Genomic DNA, 23,407 nt, shown 5'->3' on the forward strand with positions numbered 1-23,407 from the left:
GTACAGTCCAGCACAGCCTTTTAAAAGAGAAAAAAAAAACAAGGTAAGTCTGTGGTGTAATCAACTAGGTCTTGCAAACATACTTAACCTCTTCCAGCTACCAACATTACAAATGCTGTTTACACATTAGATGGTTATTTTTGGCTTCTGATATTATGGTGGATAAAGAGCCCTGGAATCTTTGTAGAAGGACAAAAGACGGAAAGAAAGGGCAGTGTAACCATGGCCAAGAGAAGGGAAATGTTGGGGAGAGCTTTTTTCATACACTTTTTATCATTGTTTTTCCAGCCCAACAAAGATCAACATATATGAGCAGGCGTCCTGTGCCAAATCCAATCTGCCTTCCTTCCAAGCATACAGGAATGTGAGTGAATTAAATATTGACATATGAAAATACACAAAAATATGCAATCACACTGTAGTGTGCTCTCTGAAGGCACCAGTTCTGTAGGGTTTGGGCATTTACTGGGACAATTATTAATTTTAGCAGTAAATCACAAAATTGATTCTTTTGATGGCTTTAGAATCCAACCATATGACATAACTCAAACCACGCACACACAGAGGTACTAATACACGAGGATACATTTATTAATACATAGAATATGCATATAAACCTAACAGATCTTATTGAGAGGGTTATCAGAATACAAAAGGTATATATTCAGTCAGTTACAAAGTGTTACACATATCAAAAGGACATACGTACAATATATCATTCATTTAGACCGTTTCGTAAATGAACTTGGTTATAACTTCTACATTAGATACTCAAAACAAGTACATAACTCTTAGGAATTAAATTGATATCAACTGGATCGGATAACAATTGAATTCTCGAGCAGTAATGCAGTGAAGTTGAATACTCATCCAATCTCTGGGGATTCAGATCTCCTGCGGACTCAAAGAAACAGTTGCAGGGTGTTGCTGTCCAATCCGCGCTCTCTGGCTCGGTGCCAGGCTGTGCTGTGCGGCTTGCGATGGTGTGCTGCTGATGCTCACTGACCGGCTAGTTAGTGTTGGCTTTAACTAGCAAAGTTTGCGCACAGGAGAAAAGATGACTGTGGGTCCCAGCAAGTCAGGAAGAAGACCGGTTCGTTCCTGATGAAGCGCTAGTTCTGAATAGTGATTCAGCTGTCCACAGTTCCGACCTGTTCACGAGGCCTGCTACTGGTGCTAACCTCGGGTGGATCCTCTGGTTACTCTCTGGCAACCTCCGCTCTAGACTCTTAGAACAAAGTAAAGTTTTGGCACTCGGACACACTGGCCGTTCCGTGGTTGTCCAGGCTGAGTCTCAGGATGGTCAGGAGGCGCGCTGTGAGAATGTCCTGCCCTTGGGAGCCTTCTGCTCCTTGGCTGTCCTGCCCTGGAATTCTCCTTTGAATTCCCTTTAGAAAAGTCCACAGAATTCTCCTGAATCTTACTACAGGCTCTCTGTGTTTCCTGTTTTTACCTGGAGGAACTTCAGCTCGTTGATTGGCTGAAAGTTCCATGGGCATCAGAGTCCCACGTGGGTTACTCGGCCCTACCAGTCCCTGATTGGTTGATCAATGTGAGATATGAGTCATTTACTCCTGACACCTAGGAGTGCAGTCCAGATGTCCATCTGGCACTCCCTAGACAGATAGGCGCCAATGGATGACCATTGATCATGGATCATGGACCAGGCTTAGCTAAGTGCATCCCCCTTTGGGAGCTGTCCCTTATCAAAGGAAACCTTAAATCAGCCTTCATGAATAGTTTCTCTGTGGCTGCACCACAGAGATGAACAGAGATGGGGCCTCATTTGGGAAGGCTCAGAACACTTAATTCTTTCTTATTAATAAGCCTCGCCGCTGCAACACATATGCAGCTTGAGCAAACATAAGACAATAACCAAGTACCACAAACTACCAGGCATCTAGTATCATTAGCAGTTCAGGTGGGGAGCTGCGTCACCATGTGTAGGCTGCAAAGGAACAAGTAATAGGTCTATTCCATGCTTAAAAGAAAAGAAAGAAAACACAACATTTCAGCCGTGGAGCCCTCACACCTGAAGAAGGCTCCACGGCTGAAACATTATGTTTTCTTTCTTCTCTTTTCATCTAGTGTCATTAGCCTTTTAACAGTTCCTGTCAAAATAAAATAGAAATGGATAACATTCTAGAGAGAGTTTGAAATACCAATGTACAATTTAAAACATATCTCTTCCACTACAACCACAATATTTTGGAGAGATCGTTGAACCTAACTGTTCTGACATGTCCGTTAGCCTCCGTCCTGCTACAGCAATGAATGTGGCGGGGCACATTCTGAGGGAGATGAGGTCAATCAGGTGGCAGGAAAATCACGCTATGCTTTTTTTTGAGATCCTGAAAAGGACAGAAGGGCCATGTATATGTGTGCAGCTGGATATGTAATTGCAGGTGGCGTAGCAAATTCTGCTGAAGCCCCACTGCCTGGTGTGGACGGTAGCTGTGCATGTTGCAGCAGAATTGTGCATGTGAGATCAAGGGGGCATGTCATGTGTTTCAGCATTTCACTCCCTTCAGTAGCACATGATTCCCTGAGTTCTTTGGATGACCTGTGGACCGATCTTTCACGATGAAGAATTCCTTAAGAAGAATAGATCTCGGCCCACCATCCCAATGCCTCCGTCTCAAAACAGCAACCTCCCACTGCCCTTAGTCTGCAAGGCAGTCCTTTCAAGTGTGATGACAACGCCGGGACCTTCGTTGCCTATTGTACGAGCTGAACTTTGTGCTCATCAATTCAACGCTCTTTCCATCAACTCATCTTGTCTTTTGACGCTTCGTGTTTTGCGCTCCTTTGACTATCGGCATATCGCGTGACTGCAAACACTGACGTTCTTGCTTACGGAGTGTGGAACATTGTTTTCAAGTGATCGCTGTTCTGTCATGTCGACGCCGAGTGAATCTTTCTTTTGCAACATGGGCAGGCTGACAGCAGTGCGAGCGATAGTAATGGCAAATTTCTTGACTTATTTCTGAATGTGAATGTTCTTTAGAAAAGGGATGCGGTGTTGCTTCTCGCCCGTGTAAAGGTCACGCATTCGAGACGTGGTTATGAGCGAACAGTTGCCGCAAGTGTTTGAAAAGAGCAAGAGAGGAAGCAGCCCTGCCCCGTGTGAGGATCAAACTCAGGCCCTTCAGATGACGAGACTGATGCACTACCAATTACGCCAACAAGCCCAGCTGCAGTACACACACCGGAAAGTTTGCCTCACATGGATTTCAGTCGCCCGTTCCCTTATCTTTAGACGCCCTCTGCTGAATGTTGCATTTGCCTTTTGATCTCACCGATACATTTTTGGTCTGTTTCTGTTGCGAGTCCGTCTTTCGGATCTCACCTAGCACAAGTCTCTGTGGCTGAAGTGGCCTCTCTGCTTCAGCATCGTGCCCTCACTCAGCCATTAAAAATGTCACTCGGACTTCTGACATGTTGACATGAAATGTCAAGAGAGAGTGGCGAAGACGCTTAAGCCAGAGAGAAGATGAAAAGGGGGCGTGGCTGCGAAACGCTTGACAGCTGCACGATGCTTTCCATGCAAGGCGTGACCACAGGCTAAAGGACACCTTTTGGCACATCAAGCTCTAAGCACACACCTGGAGGATGTGGGAATTGATCCTGCTACCTCCCACATGCAAAGCAAGCGCTGTACCATACAAGCCAACCCCCCTCACTGGGGCTTATGCCTCGGCGTCACCTAGTGCCGCTTGTTCCCCTCTTACCGGGCACAGTTCACTGCCCTTCGTCTGCAAGGCAGTAGTGTAATTGCGGCTTTCTTGACTTATTGATGAAGGTCTGATTGGACGAGCAAATGACGCCTCTCCCCCATCCTCAAGCTCGCTGACAGATTGAAATGGAAAGTGTTGCCGTGGCTTGTTGGTCTAGTGGTATGATTTTCGTTTAGGGTGCGAGAGGTCCCAGGTTCAACTCCTAGACGAGCCATCGTGTGCTCTCTTCCTCCTCTTCCACAAGACTGGGAACTGATGTCCACATCACTTCGCAGCGTCTGCTTATGGCAAACGATGGAATGTGACTAATGACTGAACGAGCCTGGTGAATTCTCATCACGTGGCACAATGAGAGCATGCAGTCAGCTGTCCAAGGCGGCAACCTCATTGCTCGTTCAAAAGAACACGTACTGAAAACTCATCACCACTATGACGTAGATGAGCACCGCGATCGCTTGTTGTCATGCGTCCTTACTTGGGAAATGCAGAAGCAAAAACTGCCGTCTCTCAGCCACTGAAACATGTGCGGCTCGCTTTGCGCTCTCTGCGTCTCGCATGTTTGTGGAGCTGTCTGCTCTTCTTTCTGTTGAAGTACTCAAGTTACGGGGCATCCTGCAGCCTATGATGTTCTCACTGAGAGCTTTCAAGATTTGAAGGAAAACTACGAGCTTGATGGCTCAAGTCGAATGAATGTGATTGTTAAGCAATCAATGATCAAAAGCATGTATTCTAACAATTCGTGAGCGCATTATCAGCACTGTTTTCACTCGGATATACTTTTCACTTGCTAAGCTGACAAATTGGACGAGAAAGTACCGGAGACGCACTCAGTGCAGACTGAGGTTGGGAAGGAGGTATGGCCCTTCAACGCTTGACAACTGAAGGACATTCTCTCCGCAACGGAGGAGCACCTGTCAGAAGTCACGGAGGCTAAAGGAGAGCACCGGGCTCCCAGAGATCCACACTCAGACCTGGAGGATGCGGGCATCGATCCTGCTACCTCTCGCATGCTAAGCAAGCGCTCTATTATTTGAGGTAATCCCCCTCGCTTCATGCTTCTCGGCATTACTTACTGCTTCCTTTCAAAATAAAATAGAAATGGATAACATTCTAGAGAGAGTTTGAAATACCAATGTACAATTTAAAACATATCTCTTCCACTACAACCACAATATTTTGGAGAGATCGTTGAACCTCACTGTTCTGACATGTCCGTTAGCCTCCGTCCTGCTACAGCAATGTCTTACTTCATGTCTTACTGCTTCTGCCCCTCTTACCGGGCACCGCCCACTGCCCTTGGTCTGCAAGGCAGTCCTTTCAAGTGCGATGACAATGCTGGGACCTTTGTTGCCTATTGTACGAGCTGAACTTTTGTGCTCTTTCCATCAACTCATCTTGTCATCTTACAGTCTGGGTAATTGGAGACTGCACTGTTCTGCTTCCTAAGGTCATATACGGGTTTTTCGCATGAAGCCGGATTGAACAGTATTTCTCGCATTGTGAACATGTGCACACAGCGGTCCCCCGGGTTCCAGTTAGTGCGTAATTACGCATCGATGAAAAAACGAAATTAGCTCACTGAAAGTTTGATGTAGAGAATGTGGAAATTTTCACAAGTTGTGGTCTTTAAAATGCATTTGGTTTAAAGACGTTCTGTGCTTCCATTGTGAAGATATGGACAAAACAATATTTGAGCGTGGTAAAAAAAAGTCATAAAAATGACAAAGTGAAGGCTGAGAAAGCATTCACAATGCATTTTATACACAAAGCAAGTGTTTTTGTAACTCTAAGAGATTTCGCGAAAGCACTACAGGCGTGCCAAAATCGTTTTCGAGCTTCAAGCTAACTTTACCCCGGTCTTAGAGAAAGGACTGCCTTTCACTTCTCTGTGTTTTCTTTCACAGCGCTGTGCACCTTTTCATTGCTCTCGCTTTCAGAGCCTCTGCACAACACACGACTCGACATCAAGAAGCACATTGAAGTGAAAGCAGAAAGCGCTGCGACATGCACTGTGCAGATCCTGCCACACTAAGTGGTGAGTGGGTCTGTTCGATCACAGCGCTAGGCGAATCCCCAAACAGTGTGCGTGGCAACAAAAAAAGCTGCTTTGTTTTGAACTGGGGGACATTCCACGTGTGAGGCTAACGTGATAACCACTACACTATGGAAACGGTGGGAAATTGTGCCCAGTGGCCCAGTGCTGAGCTTCGCTAATGCTATTCAGGGGCTATTCAGGGGCCAATGCTATTCGATGTGAATTGAATGCTATTCAACTCGCCAATGCTATTCAGGGGTGGAGCCGTGTGTGTCTTTTGTTCAAAGACACCCCCATCTCAGAGCCGGAAGTACAGGCCTTCCTCCCGCAGGTCCACAAAGATGTAATTTTTTAAGAAGATCCTGCGAAAGTCGGCCATCCGCCTTTCAGCCCTGCAGTAGGCCAGGCTGAGAGACAAGCAGTCCTTCACCCTGGCAATGTACAGCCTGACAAGGTCTGGCTTCAGGCCATTGTACATCATGAGGTTCCTCCTCTCCCAGACATCTGTCCTCGTTAGGCTGAGGAGGAGGTTCACTAAAATGGCGTTAACCCACCCTCAGACCCGCGGTACCCAAAGAGGAACAGCTCTTTCCAGGGCACCCCGTCAAGAACAGCTCCTCAAACAGAGTGAAACAGGCCATCCAGCAGATCCGTCAAGTACGCCCTGGCTCAAGCTGGGGGAAGATCTTACCCCAGAACACCTCTGAGACCGGCACTCTGAAGCGTTTCGCCACCATCAGCCTGTAGAACATGCTGGTGGTGCACCCCAAGAGGTCCACCCCACGGTCCCCCCACTTCACCCTCAGCTCCGGCCAGGCCGGGCCTGCTGCCCCGTCTTGTAGATGGAGCTTCTCCAGCCAACTGTCCGGGAGACCGAGTTTGAGCTGCTCGTAATCCTGACGGATCTTACTGACAGGCAGCTCGTCGTCGACCTCTCGCACAGCGTCGACAATAGCCTGGGTGGGCAGAAATCCGTCCTTTAGTTCATAAAGAAGATCCTTGACCTTGGATATGCCAGCCTCGTAGAGCTGCCTGTTCCATCGAGACACCAGCAGGGGGTTGAGGAACAGAGGCTGTTCCAGAAGCTGGGCCCGGGTCTCCGGCGTGTAGGAGACATGCTGGGACATGAACTACCCCCTTGCCAGCAAGACCTCCCTGTAAAAGGAGGGCAGATGTTTTATCAACCCCGGAGTCAGCCTCACCAGGAGGGTCTCCTGCCCCAAGCCCCTGCAAGTCTCGAGGTAGCTTGCCATACCAATCTTCCAAATGCTGACATTATCCAGGTCAAGGAACTTCTTCACTACTCTCAGCCTAAAGCTTTTCAGCTTCAGGCCTACATCACACAGCTTCAGCCCACCCCTGGAGATTTCCCCAATGAGGGTGTCATGAGTGACCCACGGAGGCTTCCCCTCCCACACGAATCCCACCACCAGTTGCCTAATCTCATTCTCTACCCATTCAGGAAGAGGCATCACAGACAGTGGGTACCACAAGAGGGACAGGCACAGTGTGTTAACGAGCAGGACCCTTCTCTTTAGGGTCAGGGACCTGTGTCTCCACCGATTTAATTGGCCCTCATCTTAATGAGCTTCTCCTTCCACAGGAGAAGCCCAGTGGCCTGCTCATCAGCGTTAATGTAGACGCCAAGGACCTTCAGGTGACCCGTCTCAACCCTGAAAGGGTAGCCGAGGAGCGGGGCAAGGTCTGGCCTCCCCACCGGCATGACCTCAGACTTCTCCAAGTTTACCTTGGCGCCCGAGGCAGCGCAGTAGGCCTGCACCACCTCTAAAATGGCCGAGATCTCCGCCACCTCTGCCAACGTCAGTCTGGTGTCGTCAGCATATTGGTAGATCAACGAGGTGGCGGTGCCCCCAGGCAAGGTCACTGGAAAGAAGCTCGTGAGGGAACCATTCACCTTGACACAGCTCACGATCCCCTTGTACACGAGCCTCACCCAGGAGATGAAGGCCTCGCCGAAGCCAAAGCTCTTCAAGACCTCAAACAGGAAGGAATGCTCCACCCTGTAGAAGGCCTTCTCCTGGTCCAGTTTCAGGACGTATCCACCCCTCGGCTGCTCCCGCATAAGGTCCACAACATCTCTGATGGAGCACACCGTGTTCGCGATGTCTCTCCACTTGACGCAGTAGGTCTGCGAAGGCGACAGGATCCTGGGCAGAACCTTCCCGACCCTGAGGGAGAGAACACAAGTTAGGATCTTATAGTCCGTGTTCAACAGGCTGATCGGGTGAAAGTTTTTCAAAAGGGAGGGATCCCCCTGCTTTTTGTAGACAAGAGAGATCACCCCCCTTCTCATAGATGGGGTCAGAGCGCCGGTCCTGGCAATCTCCTGGAACACCTCCAGAAGGAGGGGCCCCAGGGACTGCTGAAAGTGTCTGTAGAGCTTGGAGGAGAGCCCGTCCCACCCAGGGCTCTTGTTAGGAGACGAGCCCCGAAGTGCTTCAAGCACTTCCTCCAAGCTCACCGCACTGTCACAGAGCTCACGATCGCTCTGTGACAGGCAGGTACTCACCCCAGCCAGCATGGCCCGGGTCTCCTGCTCATCCACCCCTTCAGACCAGAACAAGGCGCTATAAAAAGAAATCACCTCATTCCTAACGGCCTCGGGGGTAGAGAGCCGCACACCATCCTCTCCAACCAGCTCCTTGATGAAGGAGCTGCGCTGCCTCTCCTGCTCCAGGCCGAAGAAGAACCTCGTGCTCTTCTCACCCTTGGCAAAATACTGGGCTCTGCTGCGCACCCTGGCTCCTGTCCACTTCTCCTCCTCCAGGGCTTGCAGCTCACCCCTCAGCTCCAGCAAGAGCTCGCAGCCCCCGCCGTGATCTGCCAGGAGCTCTGAGGCGATCCGAGCCCGAAGCTCTCTCTCCCGCCTGGCCTTCTCCTGCCCCTGGGACAGGCCATACGAGATACTGAACTCTTTGATGCCGTACTTGAGATTATCTCACCTGACCAGCTTTTCTGACCTATACAGGGGACACTGCAGCTGCTGCCGGATTAGGTCTTCTATGCCCTGACAGAATGAAGCCTCCTCCAGGAGCGCGTTATTAAAGCACCAGAGGCCGGGGCCCTGGTCCTCCTGTGCCCCTGCTACTGAGAAGTGAAGCACAGCATGGTCGCTCAGGGTCGTGAACACATAGCGCATCCGGCTCAGGCATGGGAAGAGACTCATGTGCCCCAGCAACAGGTCGATCCAGCTCTGTCTCAAGACACCTTCAATGACCTGCCGCCGAAAAAAGTCCCTCCGCGCACCATAAGCCTGACACCACGCATCCACGAACCCTTGAGGCTCCGCACTGCGCTCCAGGAAGCTGCGAGCAGCGCTGCTCTTAAAGGTCATCCCAACCGCGACATCGAGCGCACTCAGTGCACAGTTAAAATCTCAGACGACCAGCCCTGGCTGCTTGAAGAAGGCGAGCCGCTCAGTTTCCTCATTGGGGGCGTAGATGTTGCTCAGCAGCACGGACTGTCCCAGAAACCCGAGACAGACCTGCAGGAGCCGGCCGCCCATGTCGTGGTGCAGGAGCCTTACGCTCTCGTACACTCCCCTACTCACCAGCACGGCCACCCCCCTCCTGCACAGGCCGGAGGCGTTGCTGTAAAACAGCTCCCAGTCCCACTGTGCTCGCACCTTCCGGACACACTCCTCGTCCCAGAAGGTCTCCTGGAGGCAGACAACATCTGTCCGCCCCAGCAGAGCTAACACTGCCCCCAGCTTCGCTCCGTCCCTCAGCCCGTTGGCATTTAAAGAGGCGAAAGTTGCCATCATGCATATGGCCGGGAAAGAGTGGAGTTAATTCTCCGGCCCGCACAACAGTTTCCCCGCCCTTTCTGCCACATTCTCATTGCCAACACTTGCCGCTTCACCCCCACCTCCTGTCTCCGCCACCGCAGAGACATCAGGGATGGGTCTGCGGACAACTCTTGAACTGGGCTAGAGGTTGGGCTGAGGCCTGACGTGGTGCCACTGGATCCCGGCCTTCGAGGGCCCAGGCGGTTGTACCACGGCTCGCCCACTCCCCTCCCCCTCCTCCCTGTCCTCCCTCTCCACCCCATCCATCTCCACCACCTCCCCTTCCCCCTCCATCTCCATGCTCTGTAATTCCCCCTCCTCCGTCCCTGCCCCATCCATCTCAAGACACCCATCCTCCATTCGTTCTTCCACCACTTCCCGTACCTCTCCTCCCATGACCATATCCAACTCCCCTTCCTCAGTCTCTGCCAACGGTGCCTGCCCGAGTATTGAAGAGGCTCCCTCACCTGGCAGGGTGTCTTGTGGCCACTGCAGGGCAACCGGGCGCTTCCCCTCAGGCTCCTCTGGGTCCTCGGGTGTCTGTGATTTCATACTTAAAAGTAATACTCTTTAAGTTTAATGATGGTTGCTTAAAGGTCTGAATTCGAGTCGCTATTATGTCCTCTCTCTAGCAGGTCTAGACAAGTCAGACCATGATCTCCTCCATATCTCCATCAGCGGAGAAGCTAGAAGAATAAACCACCATTCTCTGAGAGAGCTAGCGAAGGACATAGAGAGATTTGACCCTACAGTGTCAGAGAATAATATCGAGAGTTATATCGAGAGTTATATTCAGGACCTCAGGTATACCCTGCAGTACCTGCCAAATGCCACAGAACAGGAGAAAGTGTTTCTGGTCAGGAAAACTACCAGCAGAGCCGTACATGAGTGGATGGCTAGGCAGATGAAAGAAGTCTGTAATCATTTTGAGGAGCTGTGTCAAGCACTTGTCCAAGAATACAGTGCATTTATTGACCCAACTGCTGCCGTAGCCTCCGCCCTTATCATTAAGCATGAGAGAGCCGAGTCCCCTCGGGAATATTACGAGAGACTTAGATGAAATTATTTTGCAGGGCGAAATGATGAGGGTTGTGAGGAGAAAACAAATTTCAAGGGTTTATTCATTGCAAATCTCCATCCATCAGTCAGAAAGATGATAGTAATGCATACAGATGCACATACTATGAAAATGACTGATATTAGAAGATTCGCGCAGAAAGCCTTGGAATATGATGTCCAAAGTCATTCCAAGCAAAAAGCTGTTAAAGGGACTGTGTTCGCCATCAGAGGCTCCTGAGCTGGCTAAGCCCCGTTCCAAAGCAGGCAAACAGGTCCGCACCCAGTGTCCTAAATGCCATGAGAACACGGGGGGAGGGAAAGAGCTAGAAAAGGCTGAACAAAAGGATTCAGTAGCCGCCCGCCTGGCCAGGCTTGAACAAGTTTTATTAGGACAGGGACAACCGCTCCCCAAGGCTGCCGGAAGTGTGAATGAGCTGATACTCTCCACTGGAGGAGGCGGAAACCCGCCCCCTCTCCCTCCCTCAGTCTATCTGATTGAGCGGAAGGGTTCCTGCCTGGATGAGGTCAGCCACTCCCAAGTGAGTGCTAACTCCACCCCTGAAGTCACAGAGCAGGCAGTAAAACAGAGAGGAAAAGCAAGAGCTTTTACCTCAAGACTGCCATGGGAGATGTCTTACACAGTTCAAATGGGCAGAAAAAAAAAGGGCATGCGACTCAGAGAGGAACCTTTGGTGGATCACCAGAAAGGCAAAGTGTGGAAACAAGGCTCCTAAGCCTGCTGTACGGAAGGAAAGGGGGGCCAAGAGGCAGACTGTGCTCAAACAGTGCCCACCGAACACAGAAGCCCATATGAAGATTCCTTCTGTTCACTCTGGACAAGAAATAAAAATATTTTATAATAAAACTTTAAAGTTATCCGTATAATGGACCTCTAACCATATACGTATAATAGACCTCTAAAGTTATCCGTATAATAGACCTCTAACCATATACGTATAATGAACATCTAATCATAGATGTATAATTGACGTATAACAATAGGCGTATATTAGAATTTCATTCAAGATGATTTGCCGACCACATTTAAACGTCTAAGGTATGCGTTTAATAGATTAGAAATTATACGTCTTTTGCCCACTGGGAATGGCAAGATCGTATTTGGAGTCCAGCATTTCTCATTTCTTATGCAGAGCCGTCGACTCGGAAAGCACTGCTGAGCACAATAAGGAATTGTGGCTTCAGATCGCTGTAACTTAGAGCTGCCTTGGTCTGTTCATGCTGCCTACACGCTTTGAATTGCTGGCATTTTCTGCAAGCGTTCCATTCTGAAGTTTCATGAAATTCCTTATATTTGAGACAACACTAAAATATTTCATTTGGGTTACCTAATACATACAGTAGTGCAAACTGTATCTGCATGGGAATCCTTTGGCTTATGAAGCCGTTTGTTATTCTGTTGTGAGGTGTGAGGGGCAGAATGCAAATCGAGTTGATGAATAGAAAATGAAACAGGAGTCACTTCTTGAGCTACGAATTCCAAAAAGTATGAAAACCCATGGATTTTAACAGTGCACAATACTCTGCAAATTGCAATGAGTTGCTTGCTTACTTCTGCTGCTTTTACAGTCATTCACTGTCAGCAAGCACTGGAACAATTCAAGAGAGGTAAAAACAGAAGCTGTCAGGAGTGGGAGTTGAACCCACCCCTCCATTTGGAGACCAGAACACCCAAGCCAGCTAGAAAGACACACAACCTTGAGCTTGGCACCTTAGACCACTCGGCCATCCTGACAAGTGAGAGGAAAAGGTGTGCTGAATGCACCAGTAGTTGACTAAACTGAATTTCTCCTCTGAAATGATTTGCTTGTGAAGAGCCAAGTTGCCTTGAACGGATCTTGGAAATCAAATATACGGATGGATTCAGAGTGTGCTTTCCAAAGTTTGTGTAACATTTTCCTTTGCTAGGGCACAGTTGTCTTGCCAATCTTGATTACCTAAAACCGGGTCCCATCAGTGTAAAACAGCTTTTCTTCCTGGGGGACAAAGGTTGTTTTCAATATTTCTAATTTTGGTTTCAAGATCGCAATTTAGTGTGATTTTAAGAAATTATTTAACATCATACGTGATCTAATTTTCCGGAGCAAATGCATTTTTCTATTGTAATCTCTTGTGAATGTGTGCATAGGCTTCATGGTTTCAATATAAGACTATAACATGTCTTCTTTGTATTATTCTGTATTAATTTGTGAAAAGACAATAAAGTTCTTAACAAATCCCATATATTTGATTTTTGCATTCTGTTAAGGCTGTAACAGATAACTTTGCACTACAATTTTGAGACAGAGTAACAAGTAGAGACGTTTTGCAAGTTACTTGTCGAGCTAGATAAAATAACATGGCGGTGAATAAGGAAGGCACAGTAGGTTTAGAAGACCGACAACTTAGCTCTTGGCCACCATCCCATTGCATTCAAAGTCTCAGCCTACTATACTATGTTGAATCAACGCTAGTAATATTTCTGTTGTAATAGTGGAGAGCTGGTGACCCTTAAGTTCAAGATTGTGGATTCAAGGGTTGTTTGTGTCCTTTCTGATCCTTCTAAGCTTTTAGTTGGACAGTGCAAGCAGGATGTGATAGTGTACAGTGATCCCGAGTGCCTTGTGACCTTTGCCTGATTCAGCTTTCGTTCCATTTTGAGCCTCATTTCAGATATTGCTCTGAAAGCATCGGGCGAGCAAGAGTGTTTCTGAATCAAGGAAGATCTGCTCACAAGTAAGTATTAAATACTTCAGCGTTTACTGTTCGAATACCACACTTTGTTAAAAAATGGCTGCTTTTTAAGCTAATGGGTAGCGGTTTTTGAGCACGCATTGTATAGTTAATGCTGTTATTAATAAAACCTTAAATTCGAATAATGGAATTTTGACGGTGCAAAGTAGTCTAGCCCCTGTACAACTGTACATGCCCGCTGATTAGAACTTAAAACTACAGTAGCAGGAGTAGCAATAATGGCAACAACGAGTTCAGCATTTCTCATGTCTTCTGCAGAGCCATCTTATTGGAATGCACTGCCCGAGATAAAAGAGGACTTGTGGCTTCGTTTTTACAGACTGCTGTGTTGCTCTGTTCATGCAGACTACACGCTTTAAATTTATGACATTTAGTCGATTTTCCAGGTTTTTTTTTAATTCCTCGCATTTGAGCAGGCACTAAAATATTTCGTTCAGGTTCACCGAATACATCGTGGAACCGGTATTTCCAACGGAATGCTGTCTTACATGAAACCTTTTTGTTATTCAGTTTTGAAGTTTGAAAATGAAAATGAAAAGGGGTGACTCCCTTCGTAGGCTTGAAAGAAGTCCAAGCAGCATAAAAACCTGCGAATTCTCACAAATTGCATTGTGCTGCACCTTTCTTCTGCTGCTTTTATAATTCAGGCTTCAACATTTGAAGGCATACCTTACTGCTGCTAATCACATTCACGTGTTTACGAAGCTTTTTTCTGTCCGTTATGTTCTTGCTAAGCAGTTTCTCCGTTTTCCTCCTATTGTGATTGTCAGCGAGCACAAGAGGACTGGAACAGTGTAAGACAGGGTAAAACTGTCGGGAGTGGGCTTTGAACCCAAGCCTCTATTTGGAGAGCGGAACACAAAGCTTAAAAGACACGAACCTATGAATTTGTTATTTTAAACCATACGACTATCCTGATGAAATGTATGCTTAATGCACCAGTTGCATCCGATTTTCCGTAATTTTAGGACGATTGATACGACTGGACAAACACAATTTGTCAGAATATGCAAGAACACTAATTACTGGCGACAGCTATGTTCTTCTTACTATAGAGACTCCTACATTGCGAATTTTTTTAAGACTTTGAAACTGAAGGAAAGTGGTGACAAATGAAACAGGCACAGGTGGGGCTTGAACCCACAAACTTCAGTTTATAAAACCAACACCTTACCACTCGGCTACCACAACTTCAAGGATTTTTAGCAAGCAGATATGCAGCAGCAGTGTGATTCCAACAGATGCCCCCAAAGAGACTGGAGCTTTAATCCAGCTCCTTAGAGAGCTCGGCCGCGTCACTCTCGACAGCTGCTCTTCAGCTCTTGTTGTCTGACCTAGTGGTGTTATGACGCATGGAAGCGACTGCAACTTCGTTTTCTGAGATGCTTTCTCTCACGAGGTGAAATCTCGACTTATTATATAGTTCTTCTGCAGAGCAGGCTTTCACACCTCTGCTTATAGCGCCCTTCAAATCATTTTATTTTTATAGAAAGATGCATTCCAAAACAATATCTCCTGTTTTAAAAATGCTTTATGCAGCGTGTTTGATTAAACGGACAGTTTTCTTATTGTAGAATGCAGATCTGTGCAGCAACTGTACTGGATTTGACTGGGATTCTGAAATATTTATTGCAAAGGTATGACTTTCATGAACCTATAATAAAAAAAACAGACCTGAAACTCCCTAGCTTCCAATCTCTGATGTTACTGTACTGAAACTCGGATGTGATGTTCTGCAGATATGCAGTGTCCCTTTACTCTCGTTGTTTTCAAAACGATCTCCGTTGCCGCGCGCAGTTGAAGTGGAATTGGCCTGACTGCACAGGAAAGTACAGAATGCTAAAATGTTTCTACGGCTCAAAATGTCCCTTTAGACCCTCGTCACATCTCTGTTAAGAGAGGGCAGGTAGAGAGCTTTTACAGATGCTCATGATTTTTTGCACGGGGTGTTACCTGTTGTAGTGTCTCCCCAGTGGGCTAAAGATGTACTGAATATACGTTGATTAAATGCATACCTTAGACATATAAATGTGGTCCGTAATGGGTCTAGAATGAAATTCTAATATACGTTGAAGTAAGAGACAAGATGTTAAAAGGGTTAATAACTTAAGTCAGTTCTGCCTGAAAATTAGACTTCTAAGCAACAGGGGTTTATGGCAGGAAAGGGGGTTAACCGATAAGGATTCCAGATGCGAGCAAGTAACCCCCTGGGGGCATAATCTTAAACTGACCATTTGGCCAAATACCATGACCCCCCCCCCCCCCCTTACCATAACGTCGAATGACGTCTGAAGCAGCAAGCAAGGACTATATAACCTAAAAGTTTGTACCGGCACATCGAACAATTCTTCGGTTTTGTTGTTTCTTGCGGGAAACAAGACTTCGGCTTTATTGTTCGTTGCATGCAATAAACTCATCTGTTTTACTTCATCTCGGGATCAAGAACCTTATTCCTTCTGTTACAACAAATTTGGCATAGTCGGCGGATGCTCCAGAAGGCGCAGAACTTCCCATCAGCAGGAGAGACGGTCAGCGCTCACATTACTAAGAGGTAAGGACTCCTCTTTTTAAAAAAAAGTCCCGACTCTCTCTGACCGATTGGGAAGTCTCTGCTCCCTGCGAGAATCGCCGAGATGACGGAGTAAACGTGAGTTCCTGTATTCCTCTGGCCCGGGGAAGACACCGGTGTATGTAATGGGTTGTTTGCTGTAAGCCCAGAATTTGGTCTGGCAGGCGGTCCGCGGTATTGTGTACAGGCGTTCGAAGCTGGTGTATGCCTTAATTGCGCGTGGAGTTTTTGAACGGGTTTTGGACCTTTACCGCGAAGTTCAGGACTGGTGTGGGCCTTAATTGCGCCCGGAGTTCTGAGGCTCAGGATCGGTGTGGGCCTTAATTGCACCCGGGGTTCTAGAGCAAGTGGTGCATTAAATGCACGTAGTTCAGGACTGGTGTGGGTCTTAATTGCGCCCGGAGTTCTGAGGCTCAGGATCGGTGTGGGCCTTAATTGCGCCCGGGGTTCTGGAGCTGAGTGGTGCTTTAAATGCACGTATAATCCAGGATTGGTGTGGGCCTTAATTGCGCCCGGGGTCCTGAGATTAGCTATGCCTTGATCGTGCACAGATTGGCGTGGCGTGTTTTTTTTTGTTTTAAAGGAAACAGAAGTAGGAGATATATATGTATGTTTTTGGTGTTTTCCTTGTTTGTGAAATACATATACACACGCACGACACTAACATAAACACACCTCATAATAAAAGAGCAAAGCATTAAGTAGCAGGATTTAAAGGACGTTGAGACCCGAGAATCGCCCTGATTGAGCTCAGTGTGTAAGTCCACCCCGGGGCAAAAGCAGCGATGCTGGCGTTCTGGGGATGGTGAATTACTGATCAGGGAAGGGGGTTTTCGAGGTCTCGTTCCTTACCTGTGAACAGTGCGGTGTAAGTCCTCTCTAAAGTCTTGGAGAGGCATTTAGATCTGGAGGTAACAGACACCCTTGGCTGAATGAGTGCAGGAATGCACAGGTTTTTCAAGTGAAAGCATCCCCTTACTGTATGAGGTGTTACCTTACACACAACAAAAGTAAAAGAGACCGAACATGTGTGCTAACTGATGGTTTGAGAAAGTGGTGGAAGGGTCCGTTTATATATCGGAAAAGTGTAAGTTGACAGAAAAAAAGGAGAAAAATATGCGAAAAGTTGAGTTTGTCAGAGGGAGTCTGGGGCGAAGACGCCTGTAAAGAAAGCATATAAGTATTGATTGGCAAAAGCACAAGGGTGTAGCTCCCACCCTGGTGCACGGCCGGCACCAGTGGTGGCAGATACATGAGAGGAAAAAAAAGAAATTGGGATGTGACTTTTTAAAAGTGTGTTTACGGGGAAAACAAAAACCCGGAAGAAAAGATACTTTACTCGCTACGAAAGAGTATGAACAAAAGTGAAAAGAGGCAGCGCAGGAGAATTGGAAACTAAAAGAAGAATTAGTTCCTGGTCGCACTGCACTAGTTAATGTGTTATATCCTGCTCTCCCATGGGGCAACAGACAGGCAGGAAATGAAAATAATTGGGATCAATTCCCACAGTGACCATATGGAGACGGGGGGTCTGAGTGGGATGACACCTGGTACGAGTGTGATAGAGACGGAACAGGAACTCCCTTCTTAAACAGAGGGTGCCCGCAGACCTGTACTCTCACCCTAAGTGGGAGAGGGCCTGATGCAGTGGGGGCTGGCGCTGTTGATGACAGCGTCACTCTAACTGTCTCGCACCCAGTCGAGGGGGGTCCACACTCGCACCTACCTTCCCTGATTCCCTCATAAGATCATGTTTCGGCTGTGGAGCCTTCTTCAGGTGTGAGAAAGACAGGGCAGTAAGCAAAGATAATTTTCTTTTTATCTTTGCTGAATGCAGTTTATCGCTGATGACAACATCAAAGACATTAAGTTTTTACGGCTAACAGCTCCACATCAACTTCCTTTCATAACTTACCTCATCAGATCCCTCAACTCCCAATTCTTCCAGTTTCTCACTTCAGAGAAGGATAAAAACCTCAAAATCCTCTACAGAGAAAAACCATCAACACCCTTATCACCTCCACCAATGCTAACTGTTACGTCCTAGTGTGTGTTCTGTGTGTGTTTTTTCTGTTATGTCCACACTGTTGACCCTTGATTGTTCTCCCTTCCCCATTGGCCCACCATTACACCACACTTTCAGTATGACGTCATCATCAATTAGCTCTCAGCCAATCAGAACACATCTTATTCAGTATATAACCTGGAGGTTTTCAGCAAGGAGAGGCCTTTTGTTTGACTTCCGTCCCGTTTGGTTTTGGTTATCGCTCCGCTCCTGGTTATTGCTTCGGCTTCGTTTGTTGGTTTGTTTTGCTTTGTGTGTGTGTATTTTCGTATAGCTTCGGCTTTGTTGTTTTGTTGTTTTTTTTGTTAGTTTCTTTGTACTTTCGTTTGTTTGTGTGTTCATCCTTGTTTTGTCATTACCTTGCCCCAGTGTTACATGTTCAACTTTTGTGTTCTTTTGTACTCTGCTCCTGTTTATTACTCTTGTTTTCCCTTATTTGTCTTCCTGCTTCACTTGTGTTTTTGTGTGAACTTTTGTATATAAGGTTAGTTTAGGTTGTTGGGTACACTTACACACTTAGTTGATTTTGTATTAGTACACTAGTTTAGTACGGGTGAGTGCCGTTTGTCTTGTATGGTTTTGGGTAGTCAGTGCAGGTTAGCTAGGGTGTTGAAGACGCCGAAGACTGTGTGTTTCGAGGTTTCTTTTGTAGTCAGATTAGCTTTCCCTCACTGTCCTAGCCAGCTCCATTTTTGTTTATTTTCTTTCCTTTGGCACCACTCTAGTTCCTTACCCTTGTTATCATACTTCCTAGTCCCTCACCAAAACCCATCTGCTTCCAAAAGAATTATCCTAAATGTTATACCCCTTTTCCCCTAGACACTTGGGGTTGTAACACTAACCTTGGTGTTACTACACCCTCTGACCTTTCCCTTTCACCCCTTTGCATCCTCAGCTAACATATTTTAATAGTGCAACAAAATTACAATAGATTGTACAGTATTTATGTTTAAAATTAAGGTAAATGTGTCAAAATATCGAAGTCCAAATGCATGGTGCTAATGTAACAAAGCTTGCAAGTTCTTAAACAAATCTGCATTGTATTTTTAAAATATTTCAGCAGAGGATGCAACGGGGGTATAAATGACGACTCAATTTTTTCTTGGGTGAATTTGGTTTTCTGGGGAGTTGCGATGTTGGGCATACAGTAATTGGACATTTCCCGGTGATTCTGACACATGTTAAGCAATCGCATTTCCTGTAAATATTAAAATGGTTAAGGTTTCGCTGAGAAATCCAGTCGACCTTTGCGAAGACAACGTTTACATCGCAAAAGAAACCCATCCCTGGGTGGACTCGAACCACCAACCTTTCAGTTAACAACCGAACGAGCCACACAGATGGAATGGTGGGGACATGTCTCACCTCACAACTTTCCAGTTAAAAAAAAAATATTTTTTGCCAGCTGGCAATATTTCTTCTGCACTGATAATCAATTATTGAATTTCATTTCTCGCGAGCTGTGTGAATTTCTTGAAATACAAGTTTTCCAGAAAGGAAAAGAATACATGCATTTAACGAAATCAAGCCCTTTGTGATAGTCCGAAATGGTACGTTATGTACCACAAGATAGGAAAAAAAAACATGACTGGGATTTTAAGCTACGTGACCTATGGTACCAGACCGGGGTAAAGTTAGCTTGAAGTTCGAAACGCCTGTAGCGTTTACACAAAACCTCTTAGAATCACGAAAATACTTGCTTTGTGTATAAAATACATTGTGAATGCTTTCTCAGCCTTAACTTTTTCGGTTTTATGACATTTTTTTGACCAAGCACGAATATTCTTTTGTCCCTATCTTCGCAACGGAAGCAACGGAAGCACAGAACGCCTTCAAACCAAATGCATTTTAAAGACCGCAACATGTGGATATTTCCACAGCCTCTACATCAAAGTGTCAGTGAGCTAATTATCTTTTTTTAAACCTCCAGTTTTTTATCGATGGGTAATTACGTACTAACTGGAACCCGGGGGACCGCTGTATACACAAGCTCACAACGCGAGAAATACTGTTCAATACGGCTTCATGCGAAAAACCGGTATATGACCATAGGCAACAGAATCGCGCAGTCTCCAATTACTCAGACTGTAAGCACGGGAATAAAGCTTTGTCTGAATTCTGAAACCCTTCCTTTACGTCCTGTTTTCATTCAAGGTAAGAGTCAACTATATGCACAATACTACTGACAGCAGGAAGATTAAAATATTCTTTACTCAGCAGCTTATTAAAAACAGCTCCCATGATGTTCAAACCGATTTTTTACACAGAACACTGACACAGCTTTACGTTCTGAATCTCTTTTTCTCGTGCTTTTATTTAATGTGGCACAATGCACTGGGATAGGGGTATTCTGTTCACAAACCAATAGCATTTAAACCACAGCACCCACAATGCTGCAAGTAAGTGTTTTGCACACTAAGCAGAGAGCGATGTCTTCCTCGTTAGTATAGTGGCAAGTATCCCCACCTGTCATTCGGGAGACGGGGGTACATCAGGACATGCATTGAAGTGAAAGCAGGATGCGCTGCGACATCCACTGTGCAGATCCCGCCACACTAAGAGGTGAGGGGGTCTGTTCAATCACAGCGCTAGGCGAATCCCCAAACAGTGTGCGTGGCGACAAACGAAACGGGCCTGTTTCCGCCCGGTTTCGATCCGGGGAAATCGGGCCCAGTAGTGGCGGGATCTGTACAGTGCATGTCGCAGCGCTTCAATGTGCTTCCTGATGTCCTACCCCGAGAACAGAAAAGACAGCGTCCGCAGCAACAACAGCTCAGGTCTCTGCACTGGAGCTAAGCTGCCCCCATCTCCTCTGCTCTGCTCTGCGGCTCCTGCGGAGTGGAGTCCTGCCTGGAGCCGTGTTTGCAGGCGGCGGCTCCCCGCGCCCTGTCTGTGTGTCGTGTCCAAGAGCTCCTGGGAGGAAGAGAGAGCCCTCCCATTTGGGGGCTTTTCCACGGTCTGTGTGAGGAGGGGCGGGTGTGTCCAGTAGCTTATCCAGCGGAAGCCTGGGGCGGCGGAGAGCTGTGATCGTGCAGACCTTGAGGTGTCACCTCTTTGTCTGCTTTCCCGCCCCCCCTCCGCCCAAGCTCTGCTCCAAAGTAGCCCGGCAACCCCTCACACCTGCACCTTTCACAACCTAAGGTGTGGTCATAAGACACCCATGGGGTGTCGATCTGTTCTTGCTAATTGTTTCCTGCCCGTCGCAGGCAGGAGTCCATGCGAGGAAGATGCGCTGGACAGAGCTCAGAGGGCGCACCTGGGTGGCTTTCCTTCTGAGTGATGTTCCTGCAACACTCTCCCGCTCCTCTTGGTGCGCTAATGCCGCAACACAGGAAGGCTGGAGCAGGTGGTTGTGGACTCTCCGCACTGCCGAAATAGCTCAGTTGGGAGAGCGTTAGACTGAAGATCTAAAGGTCTGTGGTTCGATCCTGGGTTCCGGCATTTTGTTTCATCGCGCCCTTTGTTCCTCTCTCCAGCGCCCCCTGCCTAAAGTGACGCGTCCCTTTCTCAGCCCGAAACGCAAGGGAGACACCAGCAGCAGTCCCTGCAGGTTTCCGTAGTGTAGTGGCTATCACGTTCGCCTAACACGCGAAAGGTCCCCGGTTCGAGACCGGGTGGAAACAGCCTCGTTTTGCACACTCCTGTACTTCACAGAGGTCTTGAGCGACCGGTCATTTGTTCCCAATGTATTTCCGGTGCCTTCGTGTACTCTTGTACCAATCGCACGTTCCTTCTGTACGCGGAGCCGATCATTTGCAATTGGGCTGTGCCAACAGACCAGCACGAGCTCTGTCGGCTGAAAAGCATCGCAGGACCTGCAAGAACAACAGAAAGATTAGCATCCAGCGGGGGCCTCTTAGTGAGCCCAAGATCTCATCAAGAATCGGCTCCAGCAACAGGGCTGGGCGCATTGTTCCATTCTCCGCCCACTCTCGGTGTATACAAGTCCCTCCTGGTCTCTGCTTGAAATGCACTTTCCCGCGTTTGCTTTGGTGTAACTGGCTTCCCCTGCATGGGTGAATGTGAAGAAGATCCTTAGTAAGTCATTGAAGAAAACTGAGAAGAGGTCTGAGTGGCCTCTGTCGTTCATCAACGATCCAGTCAGGCAGTACTCCTCTGTAAAGCGCCGTTCGTTCACATCGATTGGCTTTTTTTTGCCTTAATTCGTGCAAGTAGTAAAAGCAGACGCCCCTATTCTGCCGTGACCCGGATTCAAACCGGGGTTGTTGCGGCCACAACGCAAAGTACTGACCACTATGCGATCACAGCGAGTTACCGAGACACACGTGGCAGGGCGGAAAGGGCTGTGCTCTCTTCGTGTGACATAATTCGTAAAAGTCCTGACGTTGCATTTCAACTGAGCCCCAGTATACATCGACCCTTCGACACTCTGAGTGACAACTCTCTTGCGTGTGTTCTCATATTTATGTAGTTTGCTTGCATGATGCCCGGAAGAGCAGGGTTGCGTGCTCCCCTATGGTCTAGGGGTTAGGATTCCTGGTTTTCACCCAGGTGGCCCGGGTTCGACCCCTCGGGTGGGTGCGTGTCAGTTTTGCCTCCTGCTTTCCAAAAGATCAGCACCGTGTACGAAGGAGATGCATTAAAACTACTCGAACGTGCAAAACGTGCGAGAAGAGGGGGCGCTTGTTTCCAGCCGAAACTTCTCGTGTGTGAGGCGAGCTGATCATCGCTGCAGGAGGATGGAGGGTTACTCTGGTAGACAGGTTTGACCTTCGGCAATAGGATTTATAGTCTCCAAGATGATATTTGCACTTTCTGGAGAGGCGATTTTCTCCACTTCAGTAGCCCGATTTTGTCGATTGCGTGGAGAGGGCTGTAGAATGTGGCGCTGCTTTTCCTGCTCCATCCATGACAGGCTTGCTGGTCTCTGGAGAGAGAGCACGGTCCATCAGCGCACTCCAATAAAGGCACTGGAAGCAGCTGAGTCGCATTGGCGAAGCTCAGCGCTGGGCCGCTGGGCATGTCTTACCATCGTTTCCGTAGTGTAGTGGTTATCAAGTTCGCCTCACACGCGAAAAGTCCCCGGTTCGCCTAGCACCTAGCGCTGTGATCGAACAGACCCACTCACCTCTTAGTGTGGCGGGATCTGCACAGTGCATGTCGCAGTCCTGCTTTCACTTCAATGCGCATCCTGATGTACCCCGGTCTCCCGTGTGACAGGTGGGGACAGGTGACAGGTCCTATACTAATGAGGAAGACATCGCTCTCTCCGACCCCCAGCATCATACCGGGGTAAAGTTAGCTTGAAGTTCGAAAACGATTTTGGCACGCCTGTAGCGCTTTCACGAAATCTCTTAGAGTTACAAAAACACTTGCTTTGTGTATAAAATACATTGTGGATGATTTCTCAGCCTTTACTTCG

The 23,407-nt window shown here is 47.6% G+C and overlaps 3 non-coding genes across 3 annotated transcripts; all 3 read left to right on the forward strand.

The window, feature by feature from the left end:
* The first annotated feature begins 3,879 nt into the window (after positions 1-3,879).
* trnap-agg (transfer RNA proline (anticodon AGG)) lies at positions 3,880-3,951 on the forward strand. The gene has a single exon. It is a non-coding gene; the product is annotated as a tRNA-Pro (tRNA).
* Positions 3,952-21,392: 17,441 nt separating this feature from the next.
* On the forward strand, positions 21,393-21,465 carry trnaf-gaa (transfer RNA phenylalanine (anticodon GAA)). Its single transcript has one exon. It is a non-coding gene; the product is annotated as a tRNA-Phe (tRNA).
* Positions 21,466-21,574: 109 nt separating this feature from the next.
* On the forward strand, positions 21,575-21,647 carry trnav-aac (transfer RNA valine (anticodon AAC)). The gene has a single exon. It is a non-coding gene; the product is annotated as a tRNA-Val (tRNA).
* The last annotated feature ends 1,760 nt before the right edge of the window (positions 21,648-23,407 follow it).

This window comes from Lepisosteus oculatus, chromosome 14 (genome assembly GCF_040954835.1).
Source record: "Lepisosteus oculatus isolate fLepOcu1 chromosome 14, fLepOcu1.hap2, whole genome shotgun sequence".
In the NCBI taxonomy this organism is placed as follows: domain Eukaryota; kingdom Metazoa; phylum Chordata; class Actinopteri; order Semionotiformes; family Lepisosteidae; genus Lepisosteus; species Lepisosteus oculatus.